Genomic DNA, 15,261 nt, shown 5'->3' on the forward strand with positions numbered 1-15,261 from the left:
TCAGCGCCCTCCGTCTGCGCACGCGCGGGCGCCGGCTCCCAGCGGCCGCCGGGGCCTCCCGGTGACGTCACGCGGCGCGGCCAATCGGGAGCGCGGGCATGCGGGACGGGCGTGCGCCGCTCGTGCGCGCCCCCGCGCGCCCTCCCAGGCAGCTGGGGGGCGCTGCCTGGAAGCGGCTGGGGCTGGGCGCGCGCGGCGCTTCCAGAACCCGCTCTGGGAACAAAGCGGGAAGCGCAGGCTGGGTTCGGCCGGGGGCGCGGCCCCTAGGTGAGCTGACGGGCGCGATGGGCCCCGCGGGGCCGGGGTGACCGCAGCGGGACGGCCAGGTTAAGGGGTTGCGGAGCCGACCGTTGCTTACGCTCAGGTGGTGCCGGGCAGGTGCGAACGCTGTCGGGCATAGCCCCCCGGGACCCCGGAGCCCGGCCGCCCCCACCCGCACTGGACAGTCAGTTTAAGGGAGCAGGGTCTGGTCTGCCTCGCCTCGTTCAGCTCTGGGCCTGGCGAGCCGTCCCACCCTGAGCTGATTCTCAAATCTTGGTGGAATGAATGACTGTTGAGGTAAACCTGCAGCCCGGAACCGGACAGAGGAGAAACAGTGTCCGGAAAGGGAGACGCTGGCAGCACGAGCCCATTCTTAGACTCCTGGTCATCGGACTCTCATTGTGGCCCTTCGCACTCCGGGGTTGAGCCTGGCCTACATTGTAGGGTGATGGGTGATGTCTGTTCCGGTGTAAACTCCGGGGGAAGTGTCACGGTCTAGTGCATTTTGTGACTCAGCAAAGCAGGTTTTCAGCTTCCCCCCGCAAAGTTTCGTGTTGTATTAGTTTCGAGCACAATTTGAATAGCTCAGAATTTGGAGGTGAAGGCTTGGGTTGAAATCCTAGCTCAACTGACTAGCTGACTGAATCGTTCCATGTCTTATATATATATTTTTCATTTTCTAATGTATTTCATTTATCTTCCAGTTTTATAGAGATATAATTGACAAACAGCACTGTTTATGGTGTACAGCATAATGATTTGATTTATGTACATCATAAAATAATTATAACAAGTAAACATATAGATACAAAATTAAGAAATAGAAAAAATATTTAGTGAGCATCTCATAGATCCAAAATTAAACCTCAGAGAGGTTAAGTGGCTTGAGTACATAAGTTATTGTAAGTTACATAATTTGCAAGAGGCACAGCTGGCACTTTTTTAAAATTTTATTTATTTATTTATTTTTGGCAGTGTTGGGTCTTTGTTGCCGTGCGCGGGCTTTCTCTAGTTGCAGCGAGCTGGGCTACTCTTTGTTGTGGTGTGGCTACTCTTTGTTGCGATGTGTGGGCTTCTCATTGTGGTGGCTTCTCTTGTTGTGGAGCAGGGGCTCTAGGCGTGAGGGCTTCAGGAGTTGTGGCACGCAGGCTCAGTAGTTGCGGCTCGCAGGCTCTAGAGCGCGGGCTCAGTAGTTGTGGCGCATGGGCTTAGTTGCTCCGCAGCATGTGGGATCTTCCCTGACCAGAGCTCGAACCCATGTCCCCTGCATTGGCAGGCAGATTCTTAACCACTGTGCCACCAGGGAAGTCCCACAGCTAGCACTCTTAATCCAGGTCTTTTGACTCAAAGTCAAGGGCTCATTTCACTGTTACACAGTTATTGCCTATAATTTAGTCCATTTTCCTTGTTTTGCTTATAGGGAAACTGAGGCCCTCTAAAGTAAATTCTAGCACCAGATAGGAATGTCAATCTTGGAGTAGGGTGGAGGGGTTGGATTTCACATACCGCCACCATTCTGCTGCCAGAGTGCCACGCTCCCCTCTTTAAAAATTCCTCCTGGGGTCTCCCCTGGTGGCGCAGTGGTTGAGAGTCCGCCTGCCGATGCAGGGCACGCGGGTTCGTGCCCCGGTCTGTGAAGATCCCACATGCCACGGAGCGGCTGGGCCCGTGAGCCACAACTACTGAGCCTGCGCTCTAGAGCCCGTGAGCCACAAATACTGAGCCTGCATGCCACAACTACTGAAGCCCTCACGCCTAGAGCCTGTGTTCCGCAACAAAGAGAAGCCACCACAATGAGAAGCCCGCACACCGCAACAAAGAGTAGACACTGCTTGCCGCAACTAGAGAAAGCCCGTGCACAGCAGCAAAGACGCAATGTAGCCAAAAATAAATTTAAAAAATAAAAATAAATAAATTTATTTAAAAAAAATAAAAGAAGAATCCACCTGCCAGTGCAGGGGACACGAGTTCAAGCCCTGGTCTGGGAGGATCCCACATGCTGCGGAGCAGCTAAGCCCATGCGCCACAACTACTGAGCCTGCACTCTAGGGCCCGTGGGCCACAACTACTGAAGCCTGCGTGCCTAGAGGCTGTGCTGCACAAGAGAAGCCACCGCCATGAGAAGACTGCATACTGCAATGTTGTAGTTGTAGCCCCTGCTCACCACAACTAGAGAAAGCCCGCGCGCAGCAATGAAGACCCAACGCAGCCAAAAAAAAAAAAAAAGTCCAGTGGGGAATAGGGTGTGGATTGGATCAAGGTGAAACAAGAATGGCTTTTTTTTTTTTTTTTTGGCTGCACCCCCTGGCATGTAGGATCTTAGTTCCCCGACCAAGGATCTAACCCATGCCCCCCACAATGGAAGTGCGGAGTTGTAACCCCTGGGCCACCAGGGAAGTCCCAAGAATGGCCTTGTTGATAATTGTTGAAGTTGGAGACCTGATGTGCTTGTGGGGGGGGGTTGTGTTAATTATATTATTCTACTTTCGTATAGGTTTGAAATTTTTCACAGTAAAAAAATTAAGTACTTTAATTTTCCTTAGCACACCTGAGACAAGCTTAAAATTTTTTTTTCCAGAAAACGTTCTAGATGCTAAGAGATAACAAAATGGAAATGAATGGACAAGCAACAAGGAAGCATTAAAAAAAAACGGCTAAAGCATAAAGATTTGTGATTCTGCCTTAGCTTGCTCATTCCCAGGGTTTCCAGATGTCATTATACTTATACTTGTATTCTAAGATATTTATGGTTTAGATTCAAAGGACTGACAAGGCTTTTTGAGCAACTTGCCAGGATTCCTGACTTCCTATCCCCGAGGCCGCCTCTGAACTGAGGACACAACCTTGGGACCCGCCATTGACTTTTTATTCTCCCCTATCTGCGCAGGTCCAACCCTGCGGGTGATGGTTAAGGCCAGGCCAACTTCCTAGATTGCTGCCTTACTGAGGACCCAGAAGAACAAGCATCTGTCTCTCCCTCCTGCCCTGGGTTCTTTCCTAGCAATGATGCTGAGGGTAGAAGAGGTGTGACTGTGTAGGGGGAGAAGCAGGAAGTGTGTTTACCACACTGACTTGATCAGGTCAGCGGTTCTCAGGTGCGCTCTCCACGAGGACTGGTTGACCTGTTTCTACTGCATTAATTAGACTTGTCCTTGGAGACCTTTCGCTCCGCGCAGTAAACTTTCCCTCTGGCTCTGCAGTTCTCAGTTACTACTTCCCCATGTTTCATATATATTTCCAAGCTTATCTCCCTAAAACAAAAAAAGAGCTTATTGATTATTTTCTTTTTCTTCCCCTCCTATTAGTTTGCTTCTGCAATACTAATAAAATAGTGTTCACATCCCCATTATAATTTTCCATGCCACACTATTTATTTATTTTTATTTATTTATTTGGCTGTGCCAGGTCTTAGTTGCGGCACGTGGGATCTTCGTTGTGGTGTGCGGGATCTAGTTCCCCGACCAGGGATCAAACCCAGGCTCCCTGTATTGGGAGCACAGAGTCTTAACCATTGGACCACCAGGGAAGTCCCATGCTACACTATTTAAAATATCAACTTACTAATCACTTCTTTCTGAGGGTGACATCTCTGAACGAGGCTTGGCTGCCATATCCGGAAGCTCTACGGACCCCTCTAGAAAACACTGGCCAACGTTACTCCAGTGTTTTAAAGTGTGGTCATGGTCCCCCTGGCATTTTCTAATTTAGTTTTAATTGCTCTACCACCTCTTTTATAAAATGTCTACTTTCATGTCACTTGAGCTAGAAGGCAGATTTTCTTGTTTCCTCTGGATTTCAGAGCATTCTGGAGTGCCTTTAGTGAAATTCACTCAGGGGAACACTGATTCCCCTCTCACACTTATCTCGAAGAAGTCAGTTCTGTGCAACCCTTTAGTCCCGGGCAGGGGGGGCGGGTCACCAAATTTTTCTGTAAAGGTCCAGATAGTAAATATTTTAGGCTTTACAGGACAAGAGGAAAATCAAGAAATATGTAATCCTGCTCCAGTCTCCTGCTTCTCCTCACTGGCTCCTGTAGAAAATCCTCTAAAACAGGAGCATCTTAATACCTCACAGTATTTGCACCACCTGTTTTACCTATCTGGAATGTTCTTTTGTCTAATGACAAAAAATTTTTTCTACAATTTCTTTGAAAATGAAATTCAAAATATCATAGTAATTGAGTGTAACTTTTTTATAATCCAGGTATACTGATGAGAATAATGGAATTCTTTTGAGATAATATTTTGCTTAATTGGGTTTCAAAATCCGTGACCCTGTCATCAAATATTGAGCTGTCAATGCTGAGCTGTAATGAGACTTTGTATATTTCATCTTTGAAAATGTCTCTCAGCCAGATGGTACTGCCAATGCTGCATGATTTTAATTGAGCATATTCATTGTGGGATGGCATGTATAGAATTATCTTAGATTCTTCTCTGGATATTTGCCTTTTAGCTTGTTTTTACATTGCAGATTAATCCTCTTCAGTTGAAGGTTGGGTGGAAACTCCTCAATTGCCCAATTAAATAGATTTTGAAATATGGAAATTTCCATTGCACTTGGCATCAAGTTCTGAAAAATTCTGCTGGAACTGTAGTTGGAGCTCAGGAAATATATCTGCTGCAAATTTGTGTGAGAATGAGATCTTGCTTCTTGGTTTAACTTTTGACAGCACAGGAAGTGTATAAAGCAGCTTAACATTCCTTGTGATTCAAAACAACATTAGTTATTGTCAACATGACTGCCGCGGTATACATTTCACATATAAGCACTGTTTTTCCCTGTCATCTTATTTTATTTTACTTTTTGTTTTTTGGCCTCACTACATGGCTTATGGGATTTCCTGAACCAGGGATTGTGAACCTTGGCCCTCAGCAGTGAGCGTGCAGAGTCCTAACCACTGGACTGCCAGGGAATTCCCATGCCCTGTCATTTTAGGTTGAATTCACTGAGAAACATTATCAAGTCTGTAGCAAAAACTAATTTCCAAGGCCATTAATTATTCAGTGATAATGGTTTAGAATGGTGCTCTGTTGTGAAAAATTTCAGCCTTGGCTCTGAACTGAAAAAAACTGCAATAAAACTTGACCACTGCTAAGCCATCAAACTGCTATGTGGTGGGGCAATTCAGGCTATTCAGCTTCTAATTCTAACAAAAATTCACAGATCTGATGATGGATTAAAAACAACAGCAAAGGAAGTTTGCTGTGGGTAACTCTAGTTCAATAACACATGAATCAAATATTTTCTGCAAATTAGCTCCTGATGAGTAATTTGAGTACAATGAATAACCATAGGTGCTAAACACCTTACATTTTCTAGAGCTTTATAAATTTGTCCAAGTAGGCCTCTTTCTGCTTCACACATTTTTATCTCCAGCAAACTTAACACATCTTAGCAGATTCCCCTTCAGGTTGTGTCTAATTAGTGATTTCTCATCTTTTCTGAAAATATTCTTGCCACTAGTTGTTCTGTGCAGACTCTTCAAAGAGACTTATTCTTTTTCTTTTTTAAAGATTTTTCTTGATGTGGACCATTTTTTAAGAAGTCTTTATTGAATTTGTTACAATACTGCTTTTGTTTTTTTTATGTTTTGGTTTTTGGGCTGCGAGGCATGTGGGATCTCAGTTCCCTGACCAGGGATCAAATCCACACCCCCTGAATTGGAAGGTGAAGTCTTAACCACTGGGCCACCAGGGAAGTCCCAAAGAGGCTTATATTCTTTGGTGACATCAAACTCAGCAGTGACACCTCAAATAAAAGCAACTGGACAGTATTGGTGACATCTATCAACTCATTGATAATCAAGGAAAATCACTCACAATAATTTGTCCTGTTTTTTGTTTTTGTTTTGCTGCACCAAGCAGCTTGTGGGACCTTAGTTCCCCTACCAGGGATCGGGCCCACGGCAGTGAAAGCGCCAAGTCCTAACCACTGGACCGCCAAGGAATTCCCTATCCTGTTCTCTAATTGACCATTGATGGTGTTCCCAATATCCTCAAGTCTTTGAGCAACTTTCTCACTGAATGTCTAAAGCAAGTTTATTTTATCTGGATACCTTTCTTTGGCTGCTAAAATCAACACAATTCAATTAACTTAGCATCAGTAAGTGGCTCTCTCTGGCTAACAAATCAGACACTTGGAAACCCACTTTGGTGGCAACCTCATTTTCATTTTTTATTTTTGTGAAGAAATTCCAGTGAGATATTCCATCTGAAATTTTCTATTTTTTTCTAACTGTTGGTTTCCTCTGAGTTGGGAATACAATGATGACTGCTTTAGTCTAACTTGTTGTGTATTGCATTCTTTTAGCACAGGTGGAGTGTCATTGCATCATCAACCCAATGTTTTGCTGTCGACTTCAATAACAAAATAATCTACACTCCACTTTACCTTAAAATTGTGATATTCAAAGTCTGATTTTCTTCTTTTGACCATGGATGTGCACTGGCAATAAAAAAATAAGATGCTGTGAGACAGTGATAACGTGGCATTCAAAACGCTGTTGAGTCATCACTGCAGAGGATGAGAGCAGCTCACCCAGCCTCTGTCACATTGCTCAGATCTGCCATTGCAGTGCAAAAGCAGCCACAGACGACATGTGGCTTTATTCCAATGGATGTGAGAGTAGCTTTTTTTTTTTTCTGGAAATTTTATTTTATTTAAAAATTTTTATTGGAATATAGTTGATTTACAATGTTGTGTTAGTTTCAGCTGTACAGCAAAGTGAATCAGTTATACGTGTACATATATCCACTGTTTTTTAGATTCTTTTCCCATATAGGTCATTACAGAGTATTGAGTAGAGTTCCCTGTGCTGTACTGCTATACAGTAGGTCCTTGTTGTTTGTCTGTTTTATATATAGTAGTGTATATATGTCAATCTCCATCTCCCAACTTATCCCTCCCCCCCTTACCCCCTGGTAACCACAAGTTTGTTTCTACATCTGTGACTCTACTTCTGTTTTGTAAATAAGTTCATTTGTACCCTTTTTTTTAGGTTCCTCATATAATAAATTCCTCATATTTGTCTTTGACTTAACTTGGTATGATAATCTCTAGGTCCATCCATGTTGCTGCAAATGGCATTATTTTTTTATTTTTTATGACTAATATTCCATTGTATATATGTACCACATCTTTATCCATTTTTTATGACTAATATTCCATTGTATATATGTACCACATCTTTATCCATTTATCTGTCGATGGACATTTTAGGTTGCTTCCATGTCCTGGCTATTGTAAATAGTGCTGCAATGAACATTGGGGTGCATGTATCTTTTCAAATTATGGTTCTCTCCAGGTATATGCCTAGGAGTGGCATTGCTGGGTCATATGGTAGTTCTTTTTTTTTTTCTTTTTTTTTTTGGCTGCACAGCGTGGCATGTGGGATCTTAGTTCCCTGGCCAGGGATTGAAACTTTGCCCTCTGCAGTGGAAGCACAGAGTCTTAACCACTGGACCACCAGGGAAGTCCCTGTTTGTAGATTTTTTTTGATGATGATCGTTCTAACTGGTATGAGGTGATACCTCATTGTAGTTTTGATTTGCATTTCTCAATTAGTGATGTTGATCATCTTTCCATGTGCTTTTTGGCCATCTGTAAGTGTAGCTTTGTCCACAAAAACTTTACTTATGGGCCCTGAAATTTGAATTTCACATACTTTTGTTGTGTCATGAAATATCCTTCTTTTGATTTTTCTTCTCCAACCGTGTAAAGACGTAAAACTATTCTTTGCTCACAAGCCACACAAAAACAGTCAGTGGGCTGGATTTGGCCCATGGATTTGCCATCTTTAGACCAAAAATCTTCCATATTGAATGTGTACCTTTTGTCCTGCTCCCAGTATGACCCAGGATTTCTAATAGATATTCTCTTCCCTGAAACAGACCCCTGGTTTCAACCACACACCCCTGATAAATACATTCAGTACTGGTTTGCTTCTTACTCCATCTCTATGTCTGGTCAGTTCTCTGTTTCACAGTATTTATCCCCAGATAGCCTGGCACATGATTCCTTGTTACATCCACAGCACCATCAACACTCATCCCAGATGGAGCTCCCTCATCCAGGTATAGGATTACATCCACAAGGACTGACTTGAGCTACCAGAGTTAGGTTCTAGAATCCAGAGCACGGGCCAAATATTACCCACACCTGCAACACAAAACTACTTCTCTAATCCCTTGTTCCATCTGAGACTGAGGCAAAAAGCAGCGATTCTTAACTCTTGCTAACATTTCATCACCTGGGTGGCATAAAATGAAAAGCTCAGGCCTCATCTCAAGAGACTAATTTAATTGAATTGACATGGGGAGACCTGAGTACTGTATTTTAAAAAATATGTAATGCATTCGTATGGTTCAAATACAAAAATGATACAAATGATATTCATTGAGAAGTCTTATTCCCACCCCATCTATCTTGGAGGTCCCTGTGTTTTACCATTAAAAAAAAAATTTACTTATTAAGGCCACCCCGGGTCTTAGTTGTGGCATGCGGGATCTTTATTGTGGCACATGGGATCTTTAGTTGTGGCATGCAGACTTAGTTGCAGCACACATGTGGGATCTAGTTCCCTGACCAGGGATTGAACCAGGACCCCCTGCACTGGGAGCATGGAATCTTACCCACTGGACCACTAGGGAAGTCCCTGTTTTACCATTTTTATTTGCCTCTTGTGTATTATACAAGTGTTTCTTTATGCAAGTAAAAAGAAGAATATTTTTATTTTCCCCCATTCTTACACTAAAGGAAACATTTTATCCACTCTTCTGGATGTGGCTTTAAAAAAAATCTAATGAGATATCCTGGAAATATTTCCATATGAGTATGTAGAGAACTTTTTGTTTGTTTGTTTTTACATTTGCATGCTATTCCATTGTGAAGATATGCCGTAGTTTATGTAACCAGCCTCCACAGACAGATATTCAAATTATTTCCAAACTTTTGTTGTTACAAACAATGTCACAATGTATAACTGTATTTGTATGCCTGTAATTTCACATGTATACAGGTGTCTTAATCTGTTTGGGCTGTTAAACTACCATAGACTGGGTGGCTTATAAACAGAAATTCAATTCTCATAGTTCTGGAAGCTGGGAAGTCAAGGATCAAGGTGCTGGCAGATTCGGTGTCCAGTGAGGGCCCACTTCCTGGTTCCTGTGTCCTCACATGGTGGAAGGGGCAAGGGAGCTCTCTGGGGTCTCTTTGGTAAGGGCACTAATTCCATTCATGAGGGCTCCACCCTCATGACCTAATCACCTCCCAAAGACCCCACTTCCAAATACCATCATCATATTGGGGATTAGGTTTCAACTTATGCATTTTGGGGGGACACAAACATTCAGTCTATAAGAGCAGGTCTTTCTGTGAATGAATTCCCAGAAATGGGACTGCAGATTAAAGGATATATGCACATCCACAGATATGGTCAAATTGCCCTCTGTAACACACTGTTTTGTCCTTCAGCAGTAACAGAAGAGAACACCTGTTTCCCCACAGCTTCATCAACAGTGTGTGTCAGACCAGGCTGGGTGTATGCAACAGTGGCTTCATACAAGAAAGGTTTATTTCTGACTTAGTCATAGACAGGGCATGTTCCTCTGAGCACCGACTCAGCAATCCACGCTGGTGGAAGCACCACGGTCCCGAGGCTATACCAAGCACAACACTTGAACTTCTCACTATTGTTGAATTGGGGAGCAGAACTGGAGAGTCTCTTTAGCTGAATAGCACCAGCTATTAAGTGTTTCATCCCAGAGGAAGTAGGTTAATTCTGCTTGCATTTTACGGACGAGGATGAGTCACATGACAAGCCTAAATGAAGAGAGAGCAGGAATTGCATTCTCTTCATATTCTCAGAAGTAGAGGAGAACCGGATATTGGTGTAATTATATGTCCAACTTTCAGATTCTTGCAACCTGATAGATGGAAAAAATGTTCAGAGTAGTTTAATTTTGCATTTCTCTTATTAGGAGTGAGGTTGAGAATCTTTTCATATGTCAGAATTTTCTGAAGCCCCTAGCTAATTCTAATGTGCAGCCTGATTTGTACTTCCTGGAGATTTCCTGCTCAGTTTTGACTTTCCATCTGAGAGAAATACCTTTTCCCTTCCACAATGAGTAGGACAATGGTGATTGACTTGTCCTGCAGCTGAAACCCTGCCTTTTAAGTAATAGTAGTAGTTTGATTCTCATTCTAAGATAACTTTCAATCTACAATATAGCATTTATGCCATACTTAGGTCCCATTATTACGGGAGGCAGGGTGGCCATTCTGTAATAGTGAGAGCCAGAACTAGAGATTTTTGCCTGAAAAAAACTAGGACTCTGGCTTACCTGCTGCGAGAGTCTTGCATCACATCCTGGGATTACCACCTCTATTTGAGGGACAAAGTTTCTTAAAATAGCTTTTCCTTGTGCTCTCATCTCTATATGGGAACATCCTTTTATTTTTTAATTTTATTTGAAGTTTTTTTTATTATTATTTTTTGGCCGCACCTCGAGGCTTGTATGTGGGATTTTAGTTCCCCAACCAGGGATTGAACCTGGGCCCTTGGCAGTGAGAGTGCAGAGTCCTAACCAGTGGACTGCCAGGGAATTCCCAGGGAACATCCTTTTAATGATGTAGGCGGTGGACAGAAAACTTCAATCCCTTTCCTCACACAAAATGAAACCTTCAAAAGCTAGCCTGGGGCTTCCCTGGTGGCGCAGTGGTTGAGAGTCCGCCTGCTGATGCAGGGGACACGGGTTCACACCCTGGTCCGGGAAGATCCCACATGCCGCGGAGCGGCTGGGCCCGTGAGCCATGGCCGCTGAGCCTGCGCGTCTGGAGCCTGTGCGCATGAACCCTTTTTTTTCCTACTCAGGTCCCTCTTTACACATTTCAGTTTCCTACCCATCATAATAGCAGTTCCTCTGAACATCTTGGCTTCTGAAAATGAAGACTTCGTTTTTGTTTAACCCCCCAGATCACCTAGGATCCTCTTAATTCCCAGTGCAAATCCTATTAAAAAGCAGTGATGACTCAGCTTGGGGTTCAACCCTCCTGCGATTAGGCAATCAGATGGCTCCATTCCTGCAGCTCTAGAATGACTCAGTGACCTTAGGAGAATTTACTTACCATGGACCCATGATATAACCATCTTTCCTAGGCCAGCTTTCTGCTGTGATGATTAGAAACCCTAATTCAAAATAGTCAAAGCAGTAAGGGTATCTGTCATTCCCCATAACACAAGGGCTGTAGTCAGGCAGCTCAAGAACCAGGATGTCCAGACCCTGGGTCTGCTTCTCTGATTTTCTTTCTTCTTTTTCTTAAAATAAATTTATTTATTTATCTATTTTTGACTGCGTTGGGTCTTCATTGCTGCACGCGGGCTTTCTCTGGTTGCAGAGAGCGGGGGCTACTCTTTGTTGCAGTGCACGGGCTTCTCATTGCGGTGGCTTCTTGTGGAGCATGGGCTCTAGGTGCAGCAGGCTTCAGTATTTGTGGCACATGGGCTCAGTAGTTGTGGCTCATGGGCTTAGTTGCTCTGCAGCATGTGGGATCTTCCCAGACCAGGGCTCGAACCCATGTCCTCTGCATTGGCAGGCGGATTCTTGACCACTGTGCCACCAGGGAAGTCCTCCTCTGATTTTCTTGGTCTAAATACCTTCAGATTTTGGCTTCATCCTCTGGCTGGCGGCTAGGTGGCTGCAATTACCCCAGGCCTCACCCAATCCAGTCATGACGAGGCCCAGTGGAGGAAGGACTGTTGTTCCTTTGTATCCCTTTTTAAGAGCAAAGAGCACTTCCTCTGGAAACCTCCAGAGAGATTCCCCTTCCCATCCCTGACCCATGACCCATTGGGTCACATTCTTATTCTTAAAGCGACCGGGCAAGAGTGGCCACCCTTGCCTGACTTGCACTGAACAAGACTGGGGCTTTGGCATCAGGAAGAAGAAAAATGACTTCTGGGTAGATATTCAAGAAAACCAGACTAAAACTGCCCCTTACCGGAATTCAGGAAAGAAGCCCTTTCTAAGATCCTGAGATAATGGACTTTTAGGGGGTGAATACACTTGGCCCATGTGTGCTGAGCATCTTCTGGGAGCTGGGGGGGTGCAAAGGTGAAAACCACACAGCCCTGCCTGATGGTGCTCAGTCTACAGAGGACTAAGCACCAAGAGATCTTCTGATTTTAACCTGGCTTCTCCAACAGCCTTCCTGCAGGGAGGGAATGGGCTTTGCAGTGGTAGTGAGAATTTCACTCCCCCTCCCCAGTTTAACTGAGGCATAATTGACACATAACCTTGTAATAGTTTCAGGTGTACAACATGTTTCAATATATGTATATATAGTGAAATGATCACCGTGATAAATTTTTAAAATTTATTTTTACTTATTTATTTTTATTGGCATGTAATTGCTTTACAATGTTGTGTTAGTTTCTGTTGTACAATGAAGTGAATCAGCTATATGTATACCTATATCCCCTCCCTCCTGGACCTCCCTCCACCCGCCCCATCCCACCCATCTAGGTCATCACAGAGCACCGAGCTGAGCTCCCTTCATCATGATAAATTTGGTTAACAGACATCACCTCATATGTTTCAATTTTCTTTCTAATTTTTTTATCCCCTACTCCCAATTATCCCTCTCCCCCCATTTTTTTCTTGTGATGAGAACTTTTAAGATTTATACTCTCAGCAAATTTCAAGTATGCAGTATACAAATACACAATCCAGTGTTGTTAAGTACAGTTGCCATGCTGCCCATTACATCCCTAGAACTTATTTATAACTGGAAGTTTGTGCCTTATGACTACCTTCACCCATTTCACCCACCCCCATTCCCCACCTCTGCCAGCCACTACCCTGCTCTCTGTTTTTATTTTATTTTGTTATTTATTTATTTGTTTTGGCTCCGCCACGTGACTTGCAAGATCTTAGTTCCCTGACGAGGGATCGACTGTGCCCCGTGCAGTGGAAGCACTGAGTTCTAAACACTGGACCGCCAGGGAAGAACCTGTTTTTGTTTTTTTTAGATTCTACATATAAATGAGATCATACAATATTTGTCTTTCTCTGTCCGACTTATTTTACTTAGCATAATGCCTTCACGTTCCATCCATTTTATTGTAAATGGCAGGGTTTCCTTATTTTTTATGGGTGAATAATATTCGGGTGTGTGTGTATCTCGTATCTTCTTTTTCCATTCATCTGTCGATGGATATTTAGGTTGCTTCCACATCTTGGCTATTGTAAATAGTGCTGCAGTGAACATTGGGGTTCAGATACCTTTTCAAGATAGTGATTTCGTTTCGTTTGGATAAATACCCAGAAGTGGAATTGCCGGATCATATGATAGTTCTATTTTTAACTTTTTTAGGAACCTCCACACTGTTTTCCACAGTGGCTGCACCAGTTCATATTCCCACCAACCACGCACAGGGGTCTCCCCTTTTCTCCACATCCTCACCAACACTTTTTATTTGTTGTCTTTTTTTTTTTTTTTTTGCGGTACGCGGGCCTCTCACTGTTGTGGCCTCTCCCGTTGCGGAGCACAGGCTCCGGACGTGGAGGCTCAGCGGCCATGGCTCACGGGCCCAGCCGCTCCGCGGCATGTGGGATCTTCCCGGACCGGGGCACGAACCCGTGTCCCCTGCATCGGCAGGCGGACTCTCAACCACTGCGCCACCAGGGAAGCCCTTATTTGTTGTCTTTTTGATGACAGCCTTTCTGACGGCTATGAGGTGATATCTCACTGTTTTTTATTTATTTATTTATTTTTGGCTGCACTGGGTCTTCCTTGCTGTGTGCAGGCTTTCTCTAGCTGCGTCGAGCAGGGGCTATTCTTCGTTGTGGTGCGTGGGCTTCCCATTGCGGTGGCTTCTCTTGCTGTGGAGCATGGGCCCTAGGCACGCGGTCTTCAGTAGTTGTGGTATGTGGGATCTTCCTGGACCAGGGATCGAACCCGTGTCCCCTGCATTGGCAGGTGGATTCTTAACCACTGTGCCACCAGGGAAGCCCCTCACCAGCACTTTTTATGTTTTCTTTTTGATGACAGCCTTTCTGACAGGTGTGAGGTGATAGCTCATTGTGGTTTTGACTTGCATTTCCCTGATGGCTAGTGATGTTGAGCACATTTTCACGTACCCACTGGACAAGAATTTCACTCCCCTCTGACCTTCGTTTTTTTTTAAGCCATTCATCTACAGAAACCTGCTGAGTGCTCACCCTGCACTGGGCACAAGCTCCGGAGTCCCATCGACTTTGCAGCTTACACTCCAGCTTAAATTGTTTGACAATTATATTTCTTGTTGTAAATGAGTAATTATGGCCTTCTAGCTCATTTAAAAAGTCGTTGTTGGGAATTCCCTGGTGGCCCAGTGGTTAGGACTCGGTGTTTTCACTGCTGGGGCCTGGGTTCAATCCCTGGTTGGGGAACTAAGATCCTGCAAGCCGTGGGGTGTGGCCAAAAATAAATAAATAATAAAAAATAAAATTAAATAGTCATTGTTACTTTGGTGAGTCTCTGTAAGAAACTGGCCCGCTCTGGCCTGTGGGCCTGGAACCCCCACTTGGGGCTGTGGAAGTAGTATCATGTGCTAGCTCCCCTAAAAGCACTGTTGTTGTAACCATGGTGGGAACCAGAGCAGGTTTTTTGTTTTTGTTTTTGTTTTTTGCGGTATGCGGGCCTCTCACTGTTGTGGCCTCTCCCGTTGAGGAGCACAGGCTCCAGACGTGGAGGCTCAGCAGCCATGGCTCACGGGCCCAGCTGCTCCGCGGCATGTGGGATCTTCCCGGACCGGGGCACGAACCCGCGTCCCCTGCATCGGCAGGCAGACTCTCAACCACTGCGCCACCAGGGAAGCCCCAGAGCAGGTTTTTAAGTGGTGGGTTGGCATGATTAGCACCAGCCTGTCTCCAAGAACTAAAACTTCAAAGTAAAATGTTAAAACAAAGTCAATCAAACCCTAGCAGAACTTGATTTTGACTTAATTTCTAAATGGCC

Source organism: Lagenorhynchus albirostris, chromosome 14 (genome assembly GCF_949774975.1).
Source record: "Lagenorhynchus albirostris chromosome 14, mLagAlb1.1, whole genome shotgun sequence".
Lineage (NCBI taxonomy): Eukaryota > Metazoa > Chordata > Mammalia > Artiodactyla > Delphinidae > Lagenorhynchus > Lagenorhynchus albirostris.